This window comes from Rhinopithecus bieti, unplaced genomic scaffold, assembly GCF_001698545.2.
Source record: "Rhinopithecus bieti isolate Rb0 unplaced genomic scaffold, ASM169854v2 scaffold_61117, whole genome shotgun sequence".
In the NCBI taxonomy this organism is placed as follows: Eukaryota; Metazoa; Chordata; class Mammalia; order Primates; family Cercopithecidae; genus Rhinopithecus; species Rhinopithecus bieti.
In genome coordinates this window covers 2,799,736-2,817,640 of record NW_016824934.1, presented here as the reverse complement: position 1 = coordinate 2,817,640, position 17,905 = coordinate 2,799,736, and the positions used below count along the sequence as shown (strand labels likewise).

The window sequence follows — 17,905 nt, the reverse complement described above, 5'->3', positions numbered from 1 at the left end:
GATAAATTCCCAAATAGTGGCTCAATGCCATTCAAGGTGAAACTGTGTGCTACTATCCACACAGGAGTGGCTCTCTGCCAAGCAGGGATTTGGAGAGCCAGGTTCCTTCCCTCTTCTGACTCTGCCACCTTCAACACATGGCCCCCAAGACCACTATGACTGACTGTTCCAAGTCAACAGAGGGAGAAGACACCTGGGACATTGACCCAGGAGGTTTTCGTGGGCTGGCCTAGAAGAAGCACTTACTCCTTTCACCCACATTCCACTGGCCAGAATTGAGCCACATGACCACTCCTGGCCATACCTGGTGTAGTAGTCCATTTTCACACTACTGATAAAGACATACCCAAGACCGGGCAATTAACAAAAGAAAGAGGCTTAATGGACTTACAGTTCCACGTGGTTGGGGAGGCCTCACCATCATGGTGGAAGGCAAGGAGGAGCAAGTCACGTCTTACATGGATGGCAGCAGGCAAAGAGAGAGAGCTTGTGCAAGGAAACTCCCCCTTACAAAATCATCAGATCTCATAAGACTTATTCACTATCATGAGAACAGCACAGGAAAGACCTGCCCCCATGATTCAATTACCTCCCACCAGGTTCTTCCCACAACATGTGGGAATTCAAGATGAGATTTGGGTGGGGACACAGCCAAGCCATATCACCTGGTCATAAGGGAATGAGAGGTGTAGTCTAGCTGTTTTCCCACGATGTAGGCTTTGGTGGACATATAAGCCATCTCTGCTACAACTGACCTCACAGCTTTGTTCTGTGGTACTTGATGATCCTGGACTGGAGCCCCAGCTTAAACCAGCAACTTGCTCTGCCCAAGAAGACATTAAAGGAAATCTGCCGGCTCTCAAGTCCAACCTGTGATGCGCAGGGAGGAGTGACAGAGACAGACTTTGGTAGTAGATCAGGAGCTCACTTGAAGGCAAGAAACATGTGCAGCATCCTGCAGCATCCCAGCATCCCTCATGCACTGCCTGCCATCGAGGAGACCTCCAATTTATGTCTACCTTATGAGAAGCAGCAGGAATGCAACCCACAGGGGTACCAGACACAAGTCATGCTGCAGGAAGGCTGTGGCCTGCCTAACTGGGGCTTCATGCCTGTACTCCCAGGTCTGCTTCCTGGCTTGGCAGTTGTGAACTAAGGAGAAGGGGACAGCCAGAGCCATCACTCCTTCCATGCTGGCTCTCACATCAGAGGCAGACTCTCAGCTCGTCTGTGTGGGAGGATGCAGGAGCTATTTCCATTTTATTTCATATTCGTCACGAACTGTGTGTCCCACAGACATGAGAAGCCACAGAAGAAATGTTCTCCCTCCCCCAATCCAGATCCTCAAAAGCAGGGGCTCAGGGGAAAATATTTGAAGGAAACACCCTTGACTTCCATGAACAGATAAAGCCTCTCCCAAAAGGACCAGCACAGGGGCAAGAGCAAGTCACAGGACTAGCTATGAGTTTGCTTTGTGACCTTGGCCAAGTGACAAATCCTCTGTGCCTCCATTTCTTCCCCATCTGTCAAATGAAGATAATAAAGACTGTTCTGAAGTTAGAATGAGATAATCAATGTTTAAATGGCTCCGGGAAGTATAAAGCTTTCTATGGGAATATAAGGTGTTATTATCCACTCACCCTTCCTGCCTCTCCAATGAATTCAGATGTTTGGTAACAATTACAATCTTGGCTAGGACTCACTCTTGATGAGTAGAAGAAAGGCAGCAGTCTCCACATTTAAGAGACGGGGACTGATGCACAGGCCTGGGCTACAAGCAGACCTGGTAAGTTCTGGGACACATGCTCCAACTGAGGAATATCTGCCTGTGAAGTAATGAACTGTGATCCACGAGGGACTTTCACTGCACTCATCAAACACCAGCTCTTGCAGACTCAGATATGGTATTTGTTGGACTGAGGAATATAACAGTCATAAAATCACAGAATTCCAGAGTTGGCCAAGACCCCCATCCTTGGGGAGAAAGCTAGTTCCCGAGTGAAAGTGGAAAATCGACTCAATTTCCACTGACCTGTGAAAAGCAAAACTGGTTCATGTCTATCATCGCTTATTCAGTTTGGGATCTTGAGCAAATCACTTAACCACCCTCTGCCCCAGTTTCCTTCTCACAGGAATAAGGAATGAGAAAGGACTCTGGTAACTAAAAGACACAGTTCAAATGAAAGGTATTTCTTGCTATTGATGATCAAATCTCTTACCATGAGTCACCTGCAGTATGCTCAGATTCTCTTACACACAGAAGACAGGGGTTCCCATTTTCCTTCTCCTGGAATTTAATTCACTGTGGGGGGCCAAACTGTCAGGCAGCCAATACAAAATCCTGCCTCAGGATGAACAGGAGAGAAGATACTGCTGGGATGTGATGCCAGAGATTAAGACATGTGCAAACTATTCATTTATCCAAAGCAGAAACAAGAGCAAAGGTCATTCTGGAATCCAGTCTGACTCCTGCAAGGGTAGAGCCCAGTCTTCTCAGACACCTCTCAGTCAAGACTGCTTGACAGACACTGCTTCAAGTTCCTCTGACCTAGCAGAACCAGGAATGAAGCTTGACACAAGGACAGGGAGGATTCAGAGAAAAGAAGGGAAAGATGAAAATGAAGGAAAAGCAGGCACTTTCAGAGCCTCATTTTCTCATTACCATCAGCATGCAATCATTTCCTCTGGTGGAAGGAGGGAAAAAAGTTTTCCGTTGAGTGTCTAGGGCAATCCTGTGCAATATTTCACTTCATAGCCTCTTTCTCTTGCCAACTATAATAGCAGCTGTGAAGCTTTTCTCCTGGCCAGTCCAGTGGCATTCCTACCCCAGCATCAACTCAGAATTCTTTTCCCCCAGGGCTTCCACTGCTTCTCATCCTACCATACCCTCAAACACTCACCTGGATATATTCTGCTCAGGTGAAATCTCTGGCAGAAATAGTTTCTAGTTCTCAAACAACAGAAAAAATTCAAGGGCCAACTGCAGGGGACCAGGTCCCTTTATTGGGTACTATGATCTGGGGAACAGAGTCAGACCAGAGCTCCAAGGCAGATATCTAACTTAAAGCAACTGACACAAAGCCCCACTCAACACCCAGGCTACAGTCATCTTCAAAAAGCCCCCGGGTCCCAACATCCACTGCACTGGACAAACCCATTATCTTCAGCTACAAAGCCAGGCAGAAGACTTAATCAGGTCAGCAGCATTTGATAGGAAAATAGGTACCTTCCTGACACTCTATGGATTATAGGAATTATGCCTGGTAAAGCTACCCATACCACCATCATGTCAAAGGATATTCAGGGATATTCAGCTGAGAAGAATAATTATACAGTCAAATGCCATCAAACCCACAAAAGGAAAGCAAGCCCACCCATCACTCTAGAAGCCAAAGCTTGGAGGTTTATCTGACAGTGGAAAAAAAAACAGACAATCCCTAAGATTCGTCATGCCTCCCTCCTTCCAATAAGCCTATAACCTCTACTCACAGAGGGCTGGGTCGGTCTGGTTGGAGCATGCCGTGCAGAGAATGGTACAGCTGGGTTTACACCCAGCCTCCTCTGGAGTACATATACCCCCAACTGGCAGTCACTCCTGTGTTTTCTGACAAACCATTATTTTCAGCTAAAATTTTCCACTCCTGGATTCAGCCCAAAGGTGAGTTTATTTTGGAAAGTCTGAGCCAAATTTCTCTGCAACTAGAGTTTTAAGCAGGTGAAATAAAGCCTGCTGCTTCTCCCCACATAAAATTGTGTCCTAAGAGAGCAACAATAATAGTTCAGGCCCCTAGTGCTGCACAGAGCCAAGCTCCACAGAACCAGGCACAAGTATGCATGAAATATGGTGGTAAAAGACATGCCCGCAAAAGAGATACTATAAGGGATTGAAAGTGAATTCCATGTCCAAACACTGATGATAGTAAGTCTCTGGCATTTGTAAGTTTTAAACTTCTTTTTTTTTTTTTTGAGATGGAGTCTTGCTCTGTCACCCAGGCTGGAGTGCAGTGGCCGGATCTCAGCTCACTGCAAGCTCCACCTCCCGGGTTCACGCCATTCTCCTGCCTCAGCCTCCCAAGTAGCTGGGACTACAGGCGCCCGCCACCTCGCCCGGCTAGTTTTTTTGTATTTTGTAGTAGAGACGGGGGTTTCACTGTGTTAGCCAGGATGGTCTCGATCTCCTGACCTCGTGATCCACCCGTCTCGGCCTCCCAAAGTGCTGGGATTACAGGCTTGAGCCACGCGGCCAGTTTTAAACTTCTTGAAGTACTCCACCTGCTTTATCTCATCTGTGCCCCACAGCTCCCCTGAAAGGAAGAGGGGCCCATTCAGGCTCCCACCTGATAGATGGGGTAAGATGGGAGGGACAAAGGGGCTGAGAATTACTTAAGGTCACACTATACAGTAGTTGGCAAGGTCAAGACTATTCTCATGACCCCTGGTCTTCCTCAACCAAATTTGATAGCCCTTTAATAAGTACAGGGGTTAAACTTAAAATATGACAGTGAACAGTGTTATTATCATTTCTTAGGCATAACATTTAGGTGAAAACTGCTGCTTGTCCCCTTGAAATACTAGAGGGGGAAGGAAGAGATGGACACTTGCTGGGCACCTGCATGTGCCAGCACCATACAGGCATTTCATTCTCACAATACTTCTAAAAGACTGGAGTAGCGATGCTTACTTTTCAGATGAGGTAGAGAAGGGACCCAGAGAGTAACTGACAGAGTTAATATTAAGAATCCAGTGACTCTGCTAACAAAGGCCAAGTCACGACACTTTAACACTGGGCTAAGGAAATCCCCAACACTCCCAAGTCACATTTCATACAGGAAAGTCACTTTAAGATTTGAGTTCTGAGCTGGTCTTTACCTGGAGTAGCTAACAAAAAGCAAAACTATGGGTTCACCCCTCTTTCTCTTTCCCACTCTGATTGCCCAGTCCCTGGACAGGAACATAGAGGGAGGGACACAGAAGGTACAGAATATTCAGGGGACGAGAGAAGGAATGAAAAATGAACCATCAACAAAACAGAAAAACCAACCCCAACATACTAAGCCAATAGTTTCCTTGAGATACACTACCTTGAAGAGGCACATACAGTTTTTTTTCCTATGTTTAATCCTAAAAACAACGAAAGGAGTAAATGGAGGTAAAACGCTAATAATTCCACTATATGCTGCTCCCCACCACGCCTTCCTTGACCCTTTTCTATTCAGCTATGCATCACCCATGTGTCCCTGGGCTTGGCACTAAGTAAATGCTCAATGAGTGTTTGGTTAATAGATGGATGAATGGGTGAAATAACAATGTTGTCAGAAATAATGCCTCCTAACCCAGGTGAAATTTAAATCTGTATTACTGTACCCATTTGCTATTTGGAGACATATTTGTCATTTTAGTACCAGTAATATAAAACAAGCTATTTTAGCTTTATCTTCTGCGAGCATATGGATGAGAGAATAGGAATTTTTTTTGTTATGAGTGAACAGGCTGCATAAAGACAGTTTTCCAAAGAATGTGACAGAAGCCCAATTATTGTCTTTTAAAAACCAAAACAAAATAAGTGTTCCAGGAAGGAACCTTCACAAGAGCAAATGATGATTTCTATTTAGGACAATAAAGGAAAATCCAAAGAAGAATGAGTTCCACGCAGAGAGCCCATGTTTGTCCTTCAGGTGGAAGGTTCTCTGGAGACTCCAAAAAAAAGTGCCTCTACCTTCAATGAGCTTCTTTTCTTTTTTTCTTTTCTTGCTTTGTTCTTTTTTTTTGGAGACAGGCTCTCACTCTGTCACCCAGGCTAGAGTGCAGTGTTGCGATCATAGCTCACTGCAGCCTCAAACTTGGGGGTTCAAACAATCCTCTCACTTTGGCCTCCCGAGTAGCTGGGACTACAAGTACATGGCACCACGCCTGGCTAAATTTTTTCAAATTCTTTTTAGAGATGTGGGTCTTACTATGTTGACCAGTCTGGTCTTGAACTCCTGGCCTCAAGTGATCCTCCTGCCTCAGCCTCCCAAAGTGCTAGGAATACAGATGTGAGCCACCACACCCAGCCCAAGAAGTTCTGATTATTCCTTTAAGGGCTAGAGAATAAAATATAGGAGGAAAGCGAACAGCACTGTGGCCTCTAACTCAGGTAGGAGGGACATAACAACAGCCATCAGAAATACAAAAAAATAAAAATAAAACAGAAGCTGAGGCCTGACATGTTCCACCTTTACTAAAGACAGCTAAATTTTACAACTTTTAGTTAGGAGTAAGGACGGACTTCCTGAGGGCAAAAAAAAAAAAAACAGAAAAAAAAATGCTTTCTCAAGAAAACTTGATAATAGGAGAGGCTCTTATCTGCCAAGGCTGTTAGCTACAGCCTTAGCAGCTGATCTCAGGAAGACTAACCCCAGAAGTCTTTCCGTGGAACGACTCCTTTCAAACTTTGGTTCTAGTAGAGCTTTTAGCCCTTCTACTCCCAGAGTAAGGTGTTCAAATGGCTCCTTGCATTTGAGGAACAGTGAAGGAAAGAAATGGAAAAGAAAGGTGGTTCATGTCCTGCTTGCAACAGCAGAAGCTCTTCTTAGATTCACTATATATGCTGGGGTACCCCTAGAGCTTTATTTTGAAAAAACGAAAAAAGAGAAGGGTTCTACTACTAAAGAAATAATAGTGATTTAGATATCACTATTGTAAAACAGTGACTACATCTCAGTCAATAGTTATTCAACAAATGTGTATGGAACCAGGTACAGCACTAGATGCTAGAAGTAATCCCAACAATCAACCTTCAGGGGTCATAAAGTCCATCGTTCAGGATAAACACATGCAAGTAAAACTGACCATGTTGACCGAGCTCCTTCTATAACGCACACATTAGACAGATAGTTTACAGATGCTCTCTCAGCTGATCACCACTATGAAAACTGCTTGTAGTGGGTAGGCATTATCATCCCCATTTTACAGGTGCAGAAAGGCAAATAGCTTGCCCAAGAGCTGGGATGAGTATCCAGGGCTGCCCAACACCAAAGCCTCCTTACCAGCCACTAAAACCAGCTAGATCTCCACATCTGTATCTGAGCGGAGGACTCCCATTTTCAAGTGCGTAAGTCATCTTTGTATTTTGTTGTTGTTGTTGTTGTCATTGTTTTTTTTTTTCAGACAGAGTCTCACTCTGTCACCCAGGCTGGAGTGCAGTGGTGTGATCTCAGCTCACTGCAACCTCCACCTCCCAGGTTCAAGTGATTCTCCTGCCTCAGCCTCCTGAGTAGCTGGGATTACAGATGCGTGCCACCAAGTCCGGCTAATTTTTGTATTTTGAGTAGAGACGAGGTTTCACTATGTTGGTCAGGCTGGTCTCAAACTCCTGACCTCAGGCAATCCACCCGCCTCAGCCTCCCAAAATGCTGAAATTACAGGTGTGAGCCACCACGCCTCGCCCATCTTTGTATTTGTGTTGTGACAGTGAGTCCTAAATTTCAGATACTAAGAGAAGAAGGAAGAAAATAATCTAGACTCGTCATGTCTCTAAGAATCTAGATGTTTTCTAAAACACCTGTGTAAAAGATGAGGCTTTATCAGAATTTACATGGGAATGGGAAGCAGCCTGGAGAACCAGAAAAAATTCTGTCTCCATCTGGGTCCATGCCTAGGTGAACCTAGGGGGTAGGCAAAATGAGGTTTCTTCACTGCACTGTCTCATCTGGGGTGCCCTCCTCTGTACTTCAGGCCTTTATCGCCTTGGTAAGCTCTGTGCTCTCCCATCTTGGTATCAAAATCAAAACTGCCCTCAAAGAAGAATCTGGAGATCCATCATTTACCTGTTAGTATGTCTTCAGGTCACTGTTAACCACCTGCATTTTAAAGCTCTGTCTTCTGATGAAAGGGATGGAGACCTCATCATAGGGTAACTGATGGGAGCATTTTCTTCAGCATAGGTAAGTAAATGATTCTCTAGGGTGACTGCAAATTTGATAGAGATAGATAGATAGATAGATAGATAGATAGATAGATAGATAGATCAATCGATAAATAAGTTGCAGCCCAATTTAACCTTTGAGTACTTCAAATTTTCCAAAAACAAACAAAAAACAAACCCTACCCCATCACACACATACAAAAATAAAATGCGCCCGTTTTCTACCCAATGAGACAAGAGTAGCTACTGTTCATTGAGCACCTATTATGTGCCTGGCCTTGTTCTAGGTATAAATATATTCTACTTAATCTTCAACACAATCCTTCTTTATCCTTCCTTCCCCTACTGTCTTAGTTTCCTAGGGCTGCCACAAAAAGGAACCACTAACCAGGTGGCTTAAAACAATAGAAATGCATTCTTTCCAAGTTGTTAAGGCCAGAAGTCCAAAATCAAGGTGTTAGCAGGGCCACACTCGCTCCAAGGCATCTAAAGGAGGATCCTTCCTTGCTTCCCCCAGCTTCTGGGAGCCCCAGGCATTCCTTGGTTTATGGCAGCACAGTTCCAGTCTCTGTGTTTGTCCTCACGGGGCCACCCTCTCCCTGCATCTGCCTCTGCATCTGAATTTCCCCTTCTTATAAGGACACCAGTCACATTGGATTAGAGCCTACCCCAGTGACCTCATCTTCACTTGATTACATCTGCAAAGACCCTACTTCCAAATAAGGTCACATTCTGAAGTACCGGGGGGTTAAGATTTCAATATGTCTCTTCTGCTGGGACACACTTCAACTCATAGCACCCACCTGTGAGAGGGTGATGACCTCAAGGTCACACAAGGTCTAGGTCAAGGCAAAGTTTAGTTTCATTTCCTAGATGATCCTCAGTCAGGCAGAAGCACAGACTTGAATATCGGGAGGAAATTTATCACATCAAAGAATGACAGTGCCAGGCTGCTTCTACTGTTCTTTCTGCTTCAGACTTCTCTCCCTTCTTCACCGAACCTATCCTGTCCTCCTTGGCCTCTCAGCTCAAGCATACTGACCAAGGAGCCTTCTCTGACCTCCCAGACCAGCTCAAAAACCCCCACCCAGGACCTCTGCTCACCATTTATGTCTCTCTCATTGCCCTCCTCACCACCCTTAATTTTCCGTTTCTTTAGGGGTTACTTCATAGATGTCTCTCTTTGCCATAAGACTTCGAGCCCTGCAAAGAAAAAAAACCTCTCTATATTATTCACAGGTGTGTTCTCACCGCTCCACAGAGACCCTGGCTCCCGTCAGGGCCTCAGATGTTAGCGCTCTGCTACTTAAAAGGAAAACTCAGGTACCTAGTTCATCCTCAGCCCCAGGTGGCCTGGTTAGTTAACTGCCCCCATTCATCTTGTGGCTCATGCCTTCTGCCTTCTACAGGTGGGCTGGGCCTGGCCACTGCCTCCCCTCAACAGCGCAATTCACGGCCTAGAAATCACAGGAAAACCAGAGAGCTATCACCCCACCTGCTACCCCCTGCACCCCTCGGCTCCCCACACTGCCTCAATCTCATCAGTGTGCGAAACAAGCGTCTGTGTCTCCACTCTCATCAGACACAAGGGGTGGCATCCACACTGGTGCCCTCTGGGATCCCAAGAAGATCACACCTCCCGCATCAGCCCGCAGCAAGAGCACAGTCTCCTCTAAGCCATTGCTCTCTGAGGACCCAACTGTATATCTTTACCATCCTACCCTGTGCACACACATCTCCAGATCTGCTTCTGAAATCCTCCAGGACCATAAAAAAACAAGACTGGCTTCCTTGGGGTCAGCTTTAAACACTTACTGAGGCTAAAACAAGTTTGGCCTGTGTACAGATGACAGCAGAGCCATGTCTACAGTGACCCACCCAGCATGGGGGCTGGTGCCCCTCATCCCTCACCAGCAGCCCCTCAACCACTCTAGAGGGGCTCTGTGTGGTGTCACAGAGGAAGCAATCTGGCTATTCTGTCACTTTGTAACTCATGGTTAACTCACTCACTCCGACTCAGCCAACCTTTACTGAGCTCTTTACTGAGGTCAGCAAAACAATTTGAATCACTTGAGAGAGAGAGAAAGAAAAAGGCGTATTTCACTGCAATATTCCAGCATCTTAACTCTAAGAAGCTACAGACAAAGAAGCACATAACAAGAAGGCAGTGGGGTCAGTGTCCCAGTAGAGGTCCATGCAAAAGGCTGCTGGGCCCTGCAGGGGGTGACACCTCTGGGGATTAGGGGAAGCCTCTCCTTTGTTTACTAAGGATGGACAGCAGACAGGGAGGAGGACAGGAAGGAGTTGGTGGCACAAGACAGAGCTTCCAAGCAGAAGGAAAAAAAATATGGGAACAGCAAACCACCCCACCCGCCTAAGGTATAAGGTGTCTATTAAAAATAGAAATAGACGAAGCTAGAAAAGATAAAAACTGGGGCTAGTTTATAAAGAGTCTTAAAACAAGATGACAAGATGTAATCTCTTACCACTGCTTGGCAATACGTAAATTTTAACCTACTACTGAAGGTGAATTTCTAAGTCCATGGATGTTAATTGTCTCAAAAGGGAGGGGTAACCACATACACTTTCTGTATGGAATGCCTGTTCTCCCCTCTACTCCCTCCACAAGGCTGTCCTTGGCCACCCTCAGGGCATTCTCAGATTGGCTGTTTTTCCAGATGATTTCCTAGGATACACAGCATTTGCAATCAGGCCCAGATACAAAATCTGGATTTTAAAAACTGGATCTCATCCTTGTTGTTTCCTACTTCCATTGCTGACCTCCCTCCCCCTCTCTTCCTCTCTTTCCTCTTCCTTTCTCTCTTCCTTTACATATTTTTTTTCTGTGCTCACTGCTGTTTGCAACAGCTGTTGAAATTCACATATCTGGGAAGTCCATTAACTTGCTGTTTACTGGAGCTCCACATCATTAGCAGAGATGGGCAAAATCAAGCCTCTCACCCCCACCCCCAGCCCTCAGGGAGCCAGGTCCCCACCGGCTGGGGACACTCCCTCTAAATAGCCCTTCCCTTCACTTGCACCCCCAACTGGAGATTTGTGTTTTATATCCAGGCAGATTACATTCATTTTGCTAAAATACAATTCTAAATATGATTTTAGGATGCTGGTGGAAAATGATTCCACCAAATTCACCTACCACCAATCTGGGTACTTACATATAAATCCATAAAGTAGATCACTACATTACAAAACCCTATTCTAACCACTTTTCCAGAACCTGCCCACAAAATGAGCGTGTGCCGCCAGACCTGCAGCCAACAGCCACATCTGCATGTGGCACCCAATGGAGCATTTGTGAAAATAAAGCCAGCACAAACTGACGTCCACTAGAATCTTAGCTGCTTGGAAATTGAAAATAAATCTACATGGAGATGACATACCCTCGGGAGCTCACTGAAAACTGGTCTCTGTCTTTCTTCTGTCAAAGCGCTGCTTTCCATTTACCCTGTCTAGGAAGGTGTGTGCAAGAGTTTTAATATTCTCAATTTTTTCCAATGTAAAAAACAAACACATCCAATTAAAGAATCTGGGGATAAATTCCACCCACCTGCAGGAATCCCTAGGCGCTGATCCATTTTAAAAAGCTTGCTGGAAATTGGGGTGGTCAGCAGAGCTAGTCTGTCCTTTCAGTCTGGAAATGGGAGCCTCAAAGTAAGAGAGGGGCTGTGAAACAGGAAGTAACTTCTAGGAAGCTCCTGGGAACAGAGGCAAGTGGGAGCCAAAGGTCTTCAGGTGAAGATGGCACCTGCAGGGATGTCACCTAGGGAGGGAGGTAATGAGGGCTGGAACAAAAGAAAGAGCTGGAGATGCCACCCACATAGAGATGCCAACCAGTCTACCCTGAGTGAAGAGCAGAGCCTGTTCTCTGTCCCTCCAATTCTTTGCTTTTGCTGGGGAGCCTCAGGTTGCCATTTCCACTCTGGTTTGGTTTTGTTAGTCCTTATCTGTCCTGGCTAAATAAATAAAATGGATTTTCACCCATATTTTGGCCAAGAACAATAGAAGGTCAGAGTGCCATTAAGAGGCAGAGAGGGCAACAGTGTCAGCCAGACCAGAGCTCTCCAGATCCCCCATAAAACCTCCGGACTAGAGCCAAGCAGAATGTGGGCAGCCAGGAGGGCCAGGCCAGCCAGCGGGGTGAGCCCCCTTCTCACCTCCCAGGTGAGAGCATGGACTCTTTGAAAGGACGATGCAGTCACTGTCAGCTACACTAGAGCATTTCATCTTATTTGAAGGCATGTTCCCCTAAGTATTAGAACAATATCCACCTTTTCCAATCAGGGGATAATCTTTAATAGCACCATGGACATTAATGTAGTCACAAAAGGAGTTGCTTTCAGCTCTGCACCAAACATGGGCCTTGGTGGCAAGTACAAAAGCCAAGGGGGAAAGGAGGCCTGGAATAAAAAGGAAGTGGCGTGTGGGGCCCTGGGAGGAAAGGAGGTCTGTGACCAGGGGCTCTGGTCATGAGACCAGTCACATGATCAACGGAGTCCCCAGCAGTCACTTCTAGGTCCTCACCAGGTCTTCGGAGCCTCTGTGAGGTCCGCAATGAGTCTAAAAGTCTAATGAACAGCTTGCTATTGGGACGAAAGGCTGCATGGTGGCCAGATTTCACTCTGTGGAACAAAGTGATAATCAGCATTCTCAGCTTCCCATGAGAAGATTCTAGCCGGGTGGGAAAACTGAAAATCAGGTTTTGGGCCTCCACTTACCCCACAGATTCCAAAGCTACCCATCATACATTTTGCTTATTCAGAAAAGCCTGTTTTGAACCCAGTGAAAAGATGCACCTGAGTAGCAGCTTCACCTACCACACAGCCCTGTGGGGAGGCCAACACCAAACCCAAAATGTAAAATGGAGAGATAAGGCAAAGACACACAAAATTATTCGAGGGAAACTCGAAGTGAGCAGGCCAGGAGAGGGGCGCACTTCCACTGCCTCCTGCCAAATGCCCCAGGGACCTGGAAAAACAAGGTGGCTCTTTTGGGGCCCTGGCAATATAAATGTTTAAATTATAAAAAAGGGTTTATTCCTGTAAAATATGTAAAGACTGTAAATATGTATTTAACAGGAATAAAGCCTTTTTTTATGATTTAAAAAAGTAGTTATTTTGGCCAGATGTGGTAGCTCACACCTATAGTCCCATTGCTTTGGGAGGCTGAGGTGAAAGGATCACTTGAGGCCAGGAGTTCAAGACCAGCCTGGGCAATACAGTGAGACCCCTGTTCTATAAGAAATTTCTAAAAAGAAAAATTTTAAGTAATTATTCTAACCACTGATGTGTATAATAAACTCTTGTCAGCCTGACATTAAAATCTGTTTCTTTTTTCTGCTCTCCACCCTCTTCCCCGACATGTAGAATATGTACCTACAAGCATGGTACATATTCTATTACTGGATTTTGTTTTGTTTTGTTTTGTTTTTGAGGTGGAGTCCCACTCCATTGCCCAGGATGGAGTTCAGTGGAGCGATCTCAGCTCACTGCAACCTCTGCCTCCGGATCCAAGAATTCTCCTGCCTCAGCCTCCTGAGTAGCTGGGATTACAGGCACATACCACCACACCCAGGTAATTTTTGTATTTTTAGTTGCAATAAGGTTTCACCATATTGGCCAGGCTGGTTTCGAACTCCTGACCTCAAATGATCCACCCACCTGAGCCTCCCAAAGTGTTGGGATTATAGGCGTGAGCCACTGCACCCGTCCTATTATACATATTCTATTATTGTTACTTTAGGATTTCTTCAAGGACCTCTGTGATGGGCAGTTATTTTGTGAAGTGGTGGTACCTTTATCTAACACATACACCATCTACCTGCAGAAAAGGAAAGAAAGACTGTAATGCAGTTGACCTCTCTAACTCCAGCCTGACTCTGGGTTCTTTTCTGTGGGTAGTGATGGTTTCATTAAAATCATCGTGGGAACAGGGAAAATCCAAAAAGGAATGTTACCAAGATCCTTAGAGGCTAAGGGGAAGCGACCAAAGTCAACAAGAAGAGAAAAAAGGAGAAACACTGAAAAGCAGGTTTTCCTCCTCAAAGTTTACAATAACCTTCGTTCTGTACAGTTTGAAGGAATCCATCTAAGCTGCTGGGAGAAAGTCTCCTGACTTAGGAAAAACAGGGAGAAGGAACTGCCTTCTCGTATGTGTCTCACAGGGGCAGAGGGCAGGGCCAGTGCATCTTACATGAGGCAGCTGGCTCTTTATAGCCAAACTGAAGGAGAAGGGAGAGGCAGGTCTCTTTCCAAAATATCGATCTCCTCATGTGACCTCTTCTCTTGAACTTCTAGTAGCTCTCAGCCATTCTCAGGAAAAAGCCCACACTATTCAGCCTGATATTGAAAACCCTCCACATTTCAGGTTTGTCCTACCTGATCACCGTTCACCCCCAGATGCACTCCCCTGTAGTCTGCGGTCTTACTGTCTCAGGGACGCACCACATTGCTTCCAGCATATTGGCCATCCACCCACAATGCTATTCCATGTCTTACCCATCTATCCAATCCACCCACCATTCAAAGTCTCACTCATGTCCTCCCTGAACCTTTCTCAGCCACTCTACCCGACATTGACTTTGCCTCTCCTTCCTTAACCACACAACTCATTCATATGCATTTCCCAGGGAACTCCTGTCTTGCCCACTAGCATAGGACAGGCTGTTAGTCCCACATAAGTCCCATGAAGACAGGAAACCCGTTCCTCTTGTATCTGTTAGTACTTAGATGGAGAAGGCCTGGAGTGAAACCTTTGGCACCCAATAAGCGTGGCATGGGGTTGAAGTCATACACTCCACGCTCCCGGACCCCATCCTCACTTTTCTGCCCATTGTCCACATCCAGACCCAAAAATTCAGATGTAGAGAGAGGCAGGGGCGAGGGGAAAGCATAGGTGTTCCCCTGGATGGTGATGAAGGGAAAATAATTGCTATTTCCAGCTCAGGCTCCTACTGTTGTTTCCCAGATTAGACATTTCACCTGGCTTTAATACTTGGGGCTAGAGAAAGCCTATCTGGAACGCCAGAGCTCCCCTTAGTTCTGGAAATGGCCACAAGAAGCTATGGGAAGCTCATGGAGCTGAGGTGTAAGCCTCTCATCCTCATATTGTTAGGATACAGCAGAGATCAATAACCACAAAATCTGTGTCCACTGGCCAATAATTCCATTCCCCAGGATTCAGGTGGCTGGAAGAGTGACCCTCACGGATTAAACATTTCCACACGAGTCAGACTTCTTTCACACCGTGACTCCCTATATGTTCCCTAACTTCCTTTAAGTCTCAAACTTCTCTCCCTGTTATGGATCCTAGCACCTGCCATCTTTTCTAGAACTCGTCTTATCAGTGTACGATCCTCTCTATCTTCCTCCCTAACTAAAAATTCCTTCTCTTTACCCTGCTTCTTCAGATGTCCATGCCTTCTCACTTCTCCTTGCCAAACTTCTTGGGGGCGACGGTCCACCCCAACTGCCTTATTCCACCTCTCCTTAACCTCTTGCAATTTGGATTCTGCCCCAGTCACTTTGTGGAGAGAGTTTTCTTGAGACCAGCCTCTCAGACAGAACATCAGCTGTCAGATCTGACAGCCTCCTCATTTTCCATTCTTTTCAGCTAGCTCAAGGCAGGACCCAGCCCTGTTGGGTGACTGTCTCCTCTTGACTCTCCTCCCTGCCCTTCCGGCCTGCACCATCTCCTACCCATGCCTCGGGGCACTTCCCAAACCTGGGCCTTGCCCTGCTTCTCTTCTGTCCGCTTTCTCTCCAGGTCACCTCAGCCACCCCCATGGTTCCAACCATCACACTGGCATTCTCACCTCCAGCCCTGGCCTCTCCTCCAGAATGCTAATCTCGAGTTTCTCACTTGGTGCTCGGCACCTACACTGGAGCTTTAATTGTCTCAGATTCAACATCTTACAAGAAAACTTACCTTCCTTTCAAGTTTACTGTTCCCCTGAACCCCCTATCTTGCCTAAAGTCTTCACCATTCTCCCAATCGACCCTTTCAGGAAGTCCGAGGGTGGCCTCTGACCTTCTCCCACCCACCCATCCATTGCCACCTCCCACCTACTTCACTCCCCCACCCCACACTCCTCAGGATCTGTCCCTGACTTCTCATCCCACCACCACTTCCAAGTTCAGGCCTCCTGAGCCACCTTGGCCCCCTGCAGAATCTCTCAGTCAACCTCAAGTCTCCAGCCTCCAGTCCTTCCCTTACATTGTTACCAGAAGCATCTTCCTTCCCAGGCCAAACCAAAAGTGCATTCATGACATTGCTCATGTTTAGCTTGAAACGCCCTGCACGGCTCACGTCTCTACAGCTAAAATTCCACTCATCCCTCAAGCCCACATGCCAGGGCAAACTCACCCACAGAGCCTTTAGAATGGACCGATTCTACATCATATGATAGATGTGTGTTTAGTGTGGGGCAGAGTGGGGTGTGTGGGGGTTGTGTGTGTGCGTGGGTGTGTGTGTGTGTGCTCCCTTGGACTCTTCAGCACAGTGCTTGGGCCCCTTGTAGCACTGATTCCATCATCTTTTCCATCAGTCTCCCTCACTGAATTGGAAGCATCTTGAGGACAAATGGTTTTATGGGTTGAATTGTGTTCCCCAAAAATATATGTTGAAGTCCTAACCCTCAGTACTGATGAATGTGACCTGATTTGGAAATACGGCCTTTGCAGAATAATCAAGTTCAGATGAGGTCATTAGGGTGGGCCCTAATCCAGTGACTGTCCTTATAAGAAGAGGAGAAGACAGGGAGAGGAAAAGGGCCCTGTAAAGGCAGAGCAGGGAGCGGAGCAGTGATAACACAAGCCAAGGAGCACCTGGCGCTACCAGAAGGTGGAAATGACAAGAAAAAACTCCCAGACAAGTTTCAGAGGGAACACAGTCCTGCCAACACCTTGATTTAGGACTTCTGGTTTCCAGAAGTAAGAGTAATAAATTTCTGTGCTTGTAATCCACCCAGTTTGTGGTGCTTTGTTACGGCAGTCCTGGGAAACTAAGACAGGTGGAGCTGCATCCTATTTACCTTTGAGTGACTCCTCACTGTCCACAGAGTCCTTAAAACTCAATAACTTCTCGGTGAATTCATGAACAAAAATGAACCATCCACACCAAGAAACTTTTTTCATGAGTGAAAGTTTTTGAAAAAATAACCTCTGAGGCTTGACTGTTATTATTAACACTGAAACTATCATTTTCCTAAGATAGAACAATGGACACACAGTCAGTAGAACCTCAGAGCAGTGTGTTGTGTCCAGAGAAGGACAGAGATGGGCTGAGTTCTAAGGCACCTGTACCTTCTTCACCTGACTTCCCCATGCCTCATGGAAACACTGGCAAAGCAGTTGGCTGGGCCTGCAGGTGTCCGCTACAGGAAAGAGTGCCTCCTCCATGCAAAGCTGTGACCTTGTACTCATTAGCACAGGGCTCTGTTCCACTGAGCTAATGACCTCAAATACCAAATCCAAGCAGCAGAAATTAGGTTCATTAAAGGGGGCGTGGGGAGGGAAGGCTGATAAAAACGGTCTCTCTTCACACACGAAGTAGAGTATAATAAGATGCCAATACTGATACTGATGCACTTTCAGTTCAACAAAGTGGATGCCTGAGCTGAAAGCCTTTTAGGAATGAACGGGCTGGAGAGAACACTACCGAATGTGCCAGACAGTTAGTTCTTCTCTTTTCTCTTTCTTGCACAAATGCTAAAAACCCATATACTGAAGGCATTCCAGAAAAACCTCTGATGGACAGAGCGGAAACACTCTCTGAGCCTGCGTCACTCAGTCTGCTGGTGTCCACCAGCTTGGTGGCCATAAATAATTCTCATGAGTCACAGTGAAAATCCACAGTCTCTCTGGAGACACTGCAGACCAGCAACAGGTGCACCCAGCCTGTTCCTCTGAGGAAATCAAATCTGAGGGTGGCAAAATGACTATTCCTGCCACGGAAATGCAAACGGCTCATTCTTCCCTGCAC

General features: G+C 46.1%; 1 protein-coding gene and 1 long non-coding RNA gene across 6 annotated transcripts in view; both read right to left on the bottom strand.

The window, feature by feature from the left end:
* Positions 1–9,813, bottom strand: part of LOC108522505 (uncharacterized) — a 76,430-nt gene extending 66,617 nt beyond the window's left edge. For all 3 annotated transcript variants that reach the window (XR_001883492.1, XR_001883493.1, XR_001883494.1), the window contains exons 1-4: positions 9,628–9,813; positions 9,234–9,363; positions 9,011–9,109; positions 7,809–7,950 (exon numbers count right to left, since the gene is read on the bottom strand). This is a non-coding gene — a long non-coding RNA (uncharacterized LOC108522505). The remainder of the gene's footprint in view (positions 1–7,808; positions 7,951–9,010; positions 9,110–9,233; positions 9,364–9,627) is intronic.
* PRKCE (protein kinase C epsilon) overlaps positions 1–17,905 on the bottom strand; it is a 551,430-nt gene that overhangs the window by 492,781 nt on the left and 40,744 nt on the right. The window lies entirely within an intron of this gene.